This window comes from Macaca nemestrina, chromosome 7 (assembly GCF_043159975.1).
Source record: "Macaca nemestrina isolate mMacNem1 chromosome 7, mMacNem.hap1, whole genome shotgun sequence".
NCBI classification, from domain to species: domain Eukaryota; kingdom Metazoa; phylum Chordata; class Mammalia; order Primates; family Cercopithecidae; genus Macaca; species Macaca nemestrina.
The window spans coordinates 47,717,258-47,728,211 of record NC_092131.1 but is presented as its reverse complement, the minus strand read 5'-3'; positions in this window follow the sequence as shown (position 1 = coordinate 47,728,211).

The following is a 10,954-nucleotide window of genomic DNA, read 5'->3' as shown; positions in this document are numbered from 1 at the left end:
AACTCTGACTTAGGCTATGGCCATGCTGCACCTTTTCTAAATATATTTTTTGTATTTTATTTTACTATTTGTGTTTGTCTTGGTAACAGCTAAAAATTATCTAGTATTAAAATCAAAGCATTTGCTAGAAGAGTGTAACTGTTCTGGGTCAAAGGGATTAGATGTGTACCTTACATTAGCATACTGAAACCATTCAGGGATTGTTCTTCTAATTCTATGTGACAGTCTTGAATGTATATTTGATTCTATTAATATTTAACGAAAATATTTTTGTGAAGATTCACTGTAAATCATAAGAGCAGAGCTATTCTCAATTATTTTAGCCATTGAACTTTTAACTGCCTACTACTAACAATGCTGAAAGGGTTTTTTAACTAAAAGTTTCCAGAACAGTCCTAACAAAAAAATTTTCTAGTAATTGGATACAGTGGAGGCACATAAGTGGCTTTTTAAACTTATTAGGCATAGCAAATAAGTCTTCATGCACTTGGTATAAGTTTGACTTTTATAACTGTTCACCTTTCCTGATGTATTTTAACAGACATATCCTGCTGCAATGATCCTAAATAAAATGAAAGCAGTCTTAGCATTTGGTAAGGCCAGTGAAACTGTTTTTGTTCCTAGATCACAGAAAAGAAACTCCCTGGGTATCCTTCCTTAGAATTTACTTTCACGTCTGAAATCAGGATGCTTGCTTTTTGTTGTTGCCTTCTTTCTTTTTGTTTTAAATGTATAGGTCCCCAGGCCACATTCTGTTTTAGGGCTTCTGTAAGTACTCTTAGGAAAGTAAGTCATGAAATTCTGCCTCCTCGAATTTCATAAAGGATTTGTTTGCCATGTGCTCTGTCCTGATTTTTGCAACATATCAAATAAGCCAGACTGTTGAATGACAGTCTGGTTTTAAGTGTATTACATATGCATGTATAAATATCCTTGTTCAAGGTCAACTCTACAGTGACTGTCAGTAGTGTTACTGGTTCAACTTGACCTTCAGAGGTTTCCCTGCTTCACGACCAGATGGATTTGGCATCTGACAGGACCGCAGTGTCAGTAAAAGCTTCATCCCAAGAGGAGCAGGGTTCCAAGAAGGAAACTTCCTGGAGGACAAGTCTCCATAATTTGAGATAAGGAAGAATACAGTAGCAATTTTTGAAGATCATGTGGTCGGTTCTCTGAATCTCTTGGAACCATCTTTGATATTTTAGTTTCTTGGACTGAATGTCACTTTTGTTCAAAAATCCTTTGGGTATAAAAATTTGAATATGTGAAAATGTACTTTTTAATCTTAGAATATGTGATTTTCTCCGACTTTAACTCAAAGTCATTTAATGAAGTTGGCATTTTTCTGCTTGGCAAGGGAGGAAGAGGAAAAGGGAAGGTGGAAGAGGGGAAGAAAAGGAGATAAATACTAAGGGCAAGAAAGAAGTGTTAAAAGTGAAAAAGAAGGTATGTTTTCTAAAAGTTAGGAAAATCATATTTTTATGAAATTAGCCACCTTATAAATCATCCTTATGTTTTATAGCAGTCTCTAATGCTTGGAAAATTAGTCATGTCTCTTCCCCACCCCCCATTCCCCCATTATGTTTTTAACTCTCCCCTCCAGAGGGGGTGAGTTAGGGGGAGGAGGAAATAATGCAGCTTTGATTGTCAACTGTCATAGGTTTGATTAGCAAAGCGATTAAAACTAGGTTTAAAATAAAGGATTGCAGATTTCCCTTCTGTTATCGGTTCCCTAACTTCTCTGAAGTAGTGGTTCTCAACCTGCCAGCAAGGTAGAGTGACCTGGGAAGCTTTAAACATCCTTTGGCAGTGAAGGTTAAGTTGGAAGGTTCAGCTGAAAATTACCCCTCCCCTCATCCTCAGTGAATCCCTGCATCCTCCCTGTGCCTGCTCAGATCATGTCATTCCTCTGTTCAAATCCCTGCCACTCAGAGAAAGCCAGCGTCCTTATAGTGGCCTGCAAAGCCCCGTATCTTATCTGGTCCCTGTGACCTATTGAACTCACCTTCCTCAGTCTGCTTTTGATGTACTGGTCTTATGGCTGACCTCAGAACAGGCCTGTCCCACTCAAGCCCTAGGGTCTTACAGGCACTTGGCTCTAGCTGTTCCCCCTACCTGAATTGTTTCATTGGCCAAAGCAAGTCACATTGGCAGTTCAGGAGGGCCTGAAAGAACAAAATATTTGTGAACAAGCCTAGTCTCTACTGTGGTGTTCAATGTGTATTTGATGACTGAAGAAGATTGTGCATCTGTGTGTGTCTATAGAAGATGAGATTGGCATTCTATTTTTGCCAGGAGACATAGTCTTATTTGAACTGGGCTATTTGAGATGAGTGCTGGTAGCAGAGAGGCTGGGACCACATGAAATGGTCTCATTATAAGGACTCATAATTAGGAGGAGGTTCATGTTCCTGCATTTGTGGGGGAGTGGGAACACCCGGCTTTAAAGGTAAGGTTAAATTTGCATAGGCAGAGCTAAGTAGAAAGAATTTTCCAGCATAGGAAACAGGTATGCATTACGTAGAGAAGGCAGCAGAGGCCAGTGATGATAGTGTTCTTGCCAGGAACTTTCTGCACTTAGATTCCCTAAGGGGGTCAAGAGAGAGGTTTAGATAAAGTGTATCCCTAAGAAAAAGCCTGCTTTTTATGTCCTTTGCTTTTTGAAAAGAGCTGTCACTGTTTGTAGGCATCCCAGTTATGAAAAACGCTGCTTATCTCAAATCAGCTTTACTCTCCAGTGGCATTTTAATAATACATGGAGAAGTTGTTCTCTCACCCAGTACAGTGATGCCCCCAACCTAGCAGCCTTTAAATGATTTTGGCTGATTGTCCAGTCAGGAAAATTCACCTGAGTGGAGTGTTCTGGGCTGTAGAGAGACTTGGCAGTGGTCCTGACAGACCTGTAAGTCCACAGTAGGAAACATTCTTCATTACCATAGCTGAGTACCATGTAGCTGGCCTCGCTAGCATCTGGCCAGCATGTGCCAGGAGAAGTGGTTTAATTTTAACGGTGCACTTTGAGAGCGTGTGTGGGAGCAGAGAGACTGGGGCCACATAAGGCTGTTTGAGGCTTCCTGTTTGCTCTTGCTTCAGTGCTGCTGCTGCACGCTACCACCATTCTCCCATCCTCCAAAACAACATTAATGTTCAGAAGGTGGAATTAGAGCAAAAAACATTCAAGAACTTGGTAGTTTGTCATATTCCCTGTTTTTCAAGTTTTTCACAATGGACATTTTGTGATTTTTAAAACATTGTAAAGCAATTCCTCCGATTTATCAGTAATTTATTTCTGATGAAACTATTGTAAGATGTCTGTGTGCCTATTTTTGAGCCACTTCTGAAGCTGTTACACAAAGTCCATTCATTCAGAATATGGTAATTTGGACAAAAACATTGCCAAACCCTTAGTTTTATCAGAAAGCTTCCCTCCACCCCATGTGCTCTCCTTTCTTCCATTCTAAAACAGTAACCTACACCAGTTGTGGCTAGGACGTGAGGTAAAACAGTGATGTCTTCTTGCTGACTGTAAGTCTGGAGTAGAAATTCTCTGAATATAAGCGGTAAGCACCAAAAACCAAACCCATTCCAGCGGGCTCTGCTCCCTACTAGATGCTTCATCTTGCTACCGCTCCAGCTCCGACCCAAAGCTGCTGGGGAGAATTATTAACCAATCTTAAATAAACCCCTGCTGTCACTAACCCTGAAACATGCTACAGCCTAAGCTGCTCCTGTCAAGGCCTCATTGCCACCCACACCTGCAGTTCGGAATTTCTGCCTTTAGACTTGGCAGGCAGTTCATCTGGGGAACTTGGCTATATCTACTGCATTCTGCTGTGCATCAGCCGAGGCACAAGCCTTGGGTTCATCTCTAGATAATGACTCCTTATCTCTGAAGTGCTTCTGGTACCACCACAGTAGATTGTGGATTTTATGTTTGCCACAGAGCCTATATTTTAAGTTTGACTACCTTAAACTTCCAAATTTGGTGACAGTATTTCCAATCATTTTCTTGTGATGCATGGGAAAGACAAAAAGTAAGTGGGCCAGACGTAGTGGCTCACGCCTCTAATCCCAGCACTTTGGGAGGCTGCCGCAGGCAGATGGCTTGAGCCCAGGCATTTGAGACCAGCCTGGGAAACATGGCAAAATTCTGTCTCTACAAAAAATACAAAAATGAGCCAGGCTGGTGGCACACACCTGTAGTCCCAGTTACTTGGGAAGCTGAGGTGGGTAGATTACTTGCACCCAGGATGTTGAGGCTGCAGTGAACTATGTTCACGCCACTGCACTCCAGTTTGGGTGATAAAGTGAGCCTCTGTCTCAAAACAAAAAAATCAGTGATACGGATTATTGTATAAAATGAAGATTAATTTAAATTTGCTAGATTGATCTCCCATCATAATTGAAAATAACCTGTACAAAATGTTTATATATAAAAGCTGGCAGTAGGGGGACCTTTTTTCCAAACATCTTTGATCAGCATTAGCCACCCGAATTAGCTTCTCAAGGAAGATCGCATCAGCTTTATCTTTTTTTTACATAGTTTTTTATTGTAGTAAAGAATGCATAACAAAATTTACCATTTTAACCATGTTTAAATGTACAGTTAAGTGCCATTAAGTACATTCACAATGTGTGTAACCATCACCACTATCTATAAAGAGAGCTTTTTCATCCCAAACAGAAACTGTACCCGTGAAGCAACTCCATATTCTCCCCTACCCTCAGAACTTGGTAACCTCTATTCTACTTTCTGTCCCAAGGAATTTCCCTAGTCTACATATCCCCTGCAAATGGAATAATACAGCAAGTCTTCTTAACGTCATCGACGGGTTCTTGGAAACTGTGACTTTCAGCAAAACAACATATAAAGAAACCTGTTATACTATAGGCTAATTGATATAAATAACAGTTAAGATCCTATGGCATATTTCTGGTCACAAAAACATCATCAAACTTGTAAATAAAGGCCCCGAACAGTAATACTATTACAAATTGAAATAACTGTGAGCTATTGTATTAGTCTGTTCTCATGCTGCTCATAAAGATACCTGAGACTGGGTAATTTTTAAAGGAAATAGGTTTAATTGACTGGCAGTTCCACACGGCTGGGGAGGCCTCACAATCATGGCAGAAGGCAAATGAGTAGCAAAGTCATGTCCTCCATGGTGGCAGGCAAGAGAACATGTGCAGGGGAACTCCCCTTTATAAAACCATCAGCTCTCATGAGACTTATTCACTATCATGAGAACAACATGGAAAAGACCTGCCCCTGTGATTCAATTACTTCCCACCTGGTCCTTCCCATAACAAGTGAGAATTATGGAAGCTACAATTCAAGATGAGATTTGGGTGGGGACACAGCCAAACTATATCAGCTATACATACATTTAAGATTAATAAAAACAAGTAGGGTAATGATATCCTCAGTGACTCCAGTTCAGGGCTGTAGTGGCCACAGCCTCTCCCAGCAGCTCAGGGCTCAAAGTGGGAACTGACCCTGGACAGGATGCCATCCCATCTCAGGGCACACACACCTGCACTAACCCAGACTGAGACCATGTAGACACACCCATTCACCTAATGTGTGCTGCTTTGGGAGGTAGGAGTAAACTGGAGGGCCTGGAGACAATCCATGCAGGCAGTGGCACCAGCCAAGGAATCCATTTTTTTCTTACCAATGTTATAACAAAATGACATTGAAAAAGACAGTGTTATTTAAGGACCTGCTGTATACTATTTGGTCTTTTGTGTCTGGCTTATTTCACTTAGCATAACGTTTTCAAAGTTTATCCATGTTGTAGCATGTATAAGAATTTCATTAATTTTTATGGCAGAATAATATTCCATCCTATGTGCATCTGTTCCATCCTTTGTACATCTGTTTATTTGTACATTGATGAACTCTTGAGTTTCTTCTACCTTTTGACTATTGTGAATAATGGTGCCATGAACATTGGTGTATAAGTTTGAGCATGTTTTCAGTTTTTTGAGGTATCTATCTAGGAGTGGAATTGCCAAGTCATATGGTAATTCTACGTCCAACTTACTGAGAAACTGCCTAACTCTTTTCCACAGTGGCTGCACTGGTTTACATTTACATGTATGAGGATTTCAGTTTCTCCACATTCTTGTCAACACTTATTTTTTGCTTGTTTAGTAATAGCCATTCTAATGGGTGTGCAGTGGTATTTCATTGTGGTTTTGATTTGCATTTCCCAGATGACTAATGATATCGAGCATCTTTTCATTATTGGCCATTTGTATATCTTCTTTGGGGGAAATGTCTATTTAAGTTCTTTGCCCATTTTTGAATTGAGTTGGGGTTTTGTTTGTGTATTGTTATGAGTTCTTCATATATATCCTGAATATTAATCCCTTATCAGTTACGTGATGTGCAAATATTTTCTTTCATTCTGTGGATTGCATTTGTACTCTTTTTCTTTTTTTTTTCCTTCAGACAAGGTCTTGCTCTGTTGTCCAAGCTGGAGTACACTGGTGTAATCACAGCTCACTGTAGCCTCGACCTCCCGGCCTCAAGCCATCCTTCTGCCTCAGCCTCTCAAAGAACAGGGACTACTGGCATATGCTACCGTGCCTGGCTAATTTTACTTTTTGTAGAGATGGGGTTTCACCATGTTGCCCAGGCTGGTCTCAAACTCCTGAGCTCAAGCAGTCTGCCTGCCTCAGCCTCCCAAAGTGCTAGGATTATAGGAATGAACCACCATGTCTGGCCTCCATTGTACTCTTGATAGTATCAGTTTATGCACAAAGTTTTTAATTTTGGTAAAGTCCAATTTATCGGTTTTTTTTCTTGCCTGTGCTTTTAGTGTCATAGTTAGGAAATCATTGCCTAATCCAAGGCCATGAAGATTTTCACCTATACTTTATTCTAAGAGTGATACAATTTTAGCTCTTAAATTTAGGGCTTTGATCCTTATTTTCGGATTCATTTGTTAGTTGTTTTTTGTATGTGGTGAAATGTAAGGTATCAACTTTAGACTTTCACATGTGGATGCTCAGTTTTCCCAGAACCATTTGTCGAAAAGATCACCAGCTTTACTTATGATGATAGATTGAGTTGTTGGTTTTCTCTTTCTGCCTCAAAACACTGGGCAAAGGTTGGAGACAGCTTACCAACTGCTTCTTTCCCCTCCCTGTTACCTGGCTGGTGAGGATCAACCCTGATTCCTACAGTAATAATGGTTCTTGCACTCCCCATTTAAAATAACTAGCCAAGAGGAAGAAGTTCTGTGGTTCTTGTTTACTAGCAATTGGCCTCTTGCATGCCTGTCTTTCCCATAAGGCTGGTAGATAGTGAGAAATGTTGAGACAAAGTATACAAGACACCTAGCACAGTGCCTACCACACAGTGGATGGATCAGTAAGGGCACTGTTTTCAGGAATAGATATAGACTCTTAACTACCTTAAGCAAAAAGTGAAATTTATAGCAAGTCCATTAGGAGCTCACAGATGTATAAAAAGTCTTGAAAACCAGGTTGAAAATGGGAAGGAGCCAAGGTAATTAGAGGAAGAAGCTATCTTCTTAGCTTCTGTGGTGTGGCAGACACCAAAATTTAGTGAAGCACCAAACACCAAGACAATGCTTAATGCTGTATAAGAGACTTCCCAAAGAAAATAGAGTGCAATTAGGAAGAGGGGATGAATGCTGGATAATGATTGCTGGCAAGTTGTCTGCTGTAATTCAACTCGTTGGTTTCCCAGTATCCATATCCACATCCTTTTCACTCATGAACTTTCCCAAATGCCCCTGCCTCACATAACATAGTTTTCAAAAATGCATTAGCCCATCCCCAGGGGAAGACAACACAAAATGTTGTCAGTTACTGTTCCCAGTCCATTATATCTCTGTGATGTCTACTCTATTCCTGTCACAGTCCCATCTTGTCATTCAGCTACATACTAAATGGTGAATTTAATCGACAACCTGCTGTAGCTTGTGGACAAGTGGGGGTTGGGGAGGGGGATAAGATAAATTATCTGAAAATTTAGATGTGTGCACCCCCCTATTTGTATCAGCAATATGATTTCCCCTTAATGGTCTAGGTCAATCATCCTAGCTGTGGTATTTTGTTCAAAATAGTCCTTGGCTGTCCCCAAAGGACACTTCTATGGGACAGTTCCTTGGGAAGATTATATATCTCCATCCCACTGCTATCAGGCTGGCCATGTGGTTTGCTCTAGCCAGTTGAATGTGAGTGACTTTTATGAGGAAACTTTAATCATATGGTTCTGCCATGAGCTTGGTACTGCTCCATACAGGGTCTATATTCCATTGTCCTGGGTCCCACAATGAAGAGTACATGGGCAGAGCTGCAGCTGTTGATTCATGATTGACAAATAGTGTGAATGAAAAATAAACCTTTGTTAACCACTGAAAGCTGGGAGGCACTTGTCAAAGCACAAGTAAGTCTTTACTGACTAATACATCAGCCAAGAATCACACATACCCCCACCCCAGCCTTCTATTTTGCACACTGGAAGAAGATGCTCCAAACAGGTGGCAGTGTCAACTTCCAGCCTAGTGGGACTATGATATGTTTACCTTGGTGTAAGCATTCCTCCTTTGATTACTAAAGCTTCTAAACCAGCAGTCATGAGAATGGAAAGCAAAATTTTTGCAAGTGACCTACCACTTTGATTCTAGACCAATACTGTCCAATAGAAATTTCTGTAATACTATCCAATATGGTAACCATTAGCCACATGTGGCTACTGAGCACTGAAAAGTGTGGCTAATGTGAGGAGCTGAATTTTTAACTTTATTTTAGTTTTCAAATAGGTAGATGTGGCTAGTGGCTACCATATTGGACAGCACAGTTCTAGACTCTCATATCCTGCTTTGGAAAAAAGAGCAGCATGTTCAGTCACTGGTTCAGAACAAAAATAGAATCCTGTAAGATAGTATCCTATATTCTTAAGGTACTCCTGATGCAGGGCAGGTAAACCATAAAACTGGGGCTTCACCAAGGAGATAATTCAAGGGCGAGCTGGTGTTAGATAGCAATGCAGTGTACAGCAGCAGAGGCACTGGTCCTTATGGAACAGGGCTATCCCATAGGCAGTGTGCCCAGAGTAGCAGTTCAAAGGCAGTTCTATCTATACCCACTTTTAATTATATGCAAATTAAGGGGCGGTTATGCAGACATTTCTAGAAAAAGTGTGGTAACTTCTGGGTCATCAGGTTGTTGCCATGAAAAGGGGCGGTAATGTTGATGTTGCCATGGCAGTGGTAACTGATATGACATGCTGGTGGGTGTGTCTTATGGGAAGCTGCTTTTGCCCTGTCCCTGTTTTAGCTTGTTCTCAATTTGGCCTTGTGTCCAAGTCCCACCTCCTGAGTCAATTACTACCTCCTACCTCACTACCTCACAGCTGCTCCTGGGACTGGTCTTCAATAAGCCAATCAATTTTTCTGTAAGGCTAGATGCTTCTGGGTGATGGATGTGTGATAAAGCCAGTGAATCCAAGAGCATTAGCTCATCTTTATGCTGTAACACGAGAGCAGATGCTTGTCAAAGAGGGCTTGGTTTTGCTGCAAAACCCTGACCATCTCAGACACTCCAAATCCATTAGTTCTGCCGAGTTTTGAGACCAGGTAGCAAAGTTAGCTTTCTCTTAACCTAGGCCCCACTCAGAGCTAGGTGTTTTGGGGAGGGGGTTCTTGGTAAATGACTTGTATAAAAGTCGGTAGATAAGGCTATGTCTCTGATCTTAATTCTTCAGCTCTATTGAATCTTGGGGCCCTGCAAGGCCTTCTGTTGTTGCTCTACCAAACTTCATTCACCCCCTCTTGCCTCTGTTTCTAAGCGTCACTGGCATTAACAGAACACACAAATCATTAACTCAGTATAGCGCATGTAGTTTTCCTCAAGGAAACTGAAAACAGCTTGGTCAAGAGATAGGGCTCTGGAGATTCCTAAAGGGCACATGAGCTTTAGTGTTGCCATCTTAACACCAAACTCTCTTATTTTTACAATTTAAAAAAATTCAACTTTTTACTTGGGTAATGTTTTCCTATACCTCCCTCCAAAAAAGGTGAAAGAATAGTACAGTGAATTTCTAATACCATTTACCTAAATTTACCAATTGTTTTTGTTTTGCCTCATTTTAAAAATTTTTCTCCCATACTCTCTCTCTCTCACACACACACACACATACACACACGTACAATTTTCTGAACCGCTGGAGAAGTTGGAAACATTATGCTTCTTTATCCCAAAATACTTCATTTATATTTCCTGAGAACAAGGGTGTTTTCTTACATAAAAATCAAAGTATAATTATCACAATCAGTAAATATTACATTGATAAAATACTGTTACCTTATCCATAATCCATTCAAATTTTATTGGTTACCTCAAAATGTTTATTTTAGCTATTTTTTTCCACTCCACGGTTCAAACTGGGATTATGCAAATGTATTCTGTTGTAATATCTCTATAGTTTCTTTACTCTGGAACAGTTCCTCAGCCTGGCTTTGTCTTTATTAAATTTAACATTTTTGAGGTATAGAAGCCAGTTAGTCTGAGCATATCCCACAGTTGGGGTTTGTCTAGTGCTTTCTCTGATTAGTTTCAGATTATTCAGCATTGTTAGGAACCCAGTGGAACTGACGTCACATCCTTAATACATTACATCGGGAGGCACATGTTATCTATTTGTCCCATTACTGGTGATGTTATCTTTGCTCCCTCAGTTAAGGTGATGCCTACCGGTTCTCTCCACTGTGAAGTCAATGTTTTTCTCTTTACAATTAATATGTAATTAATGGGGAGATTATTCAAGACTGTGTAAATAGCCTTCTTCATTAAACTCTCACCCACCAGTTTTTAGCATCAGTTTATTTTCTGACTCCATTCTTTCCATATTCTACCATAAAGAAAGGCTTTCCCTTTTCTCTCCAAAGTTTAGATTTTGGGGTTTTTTGTT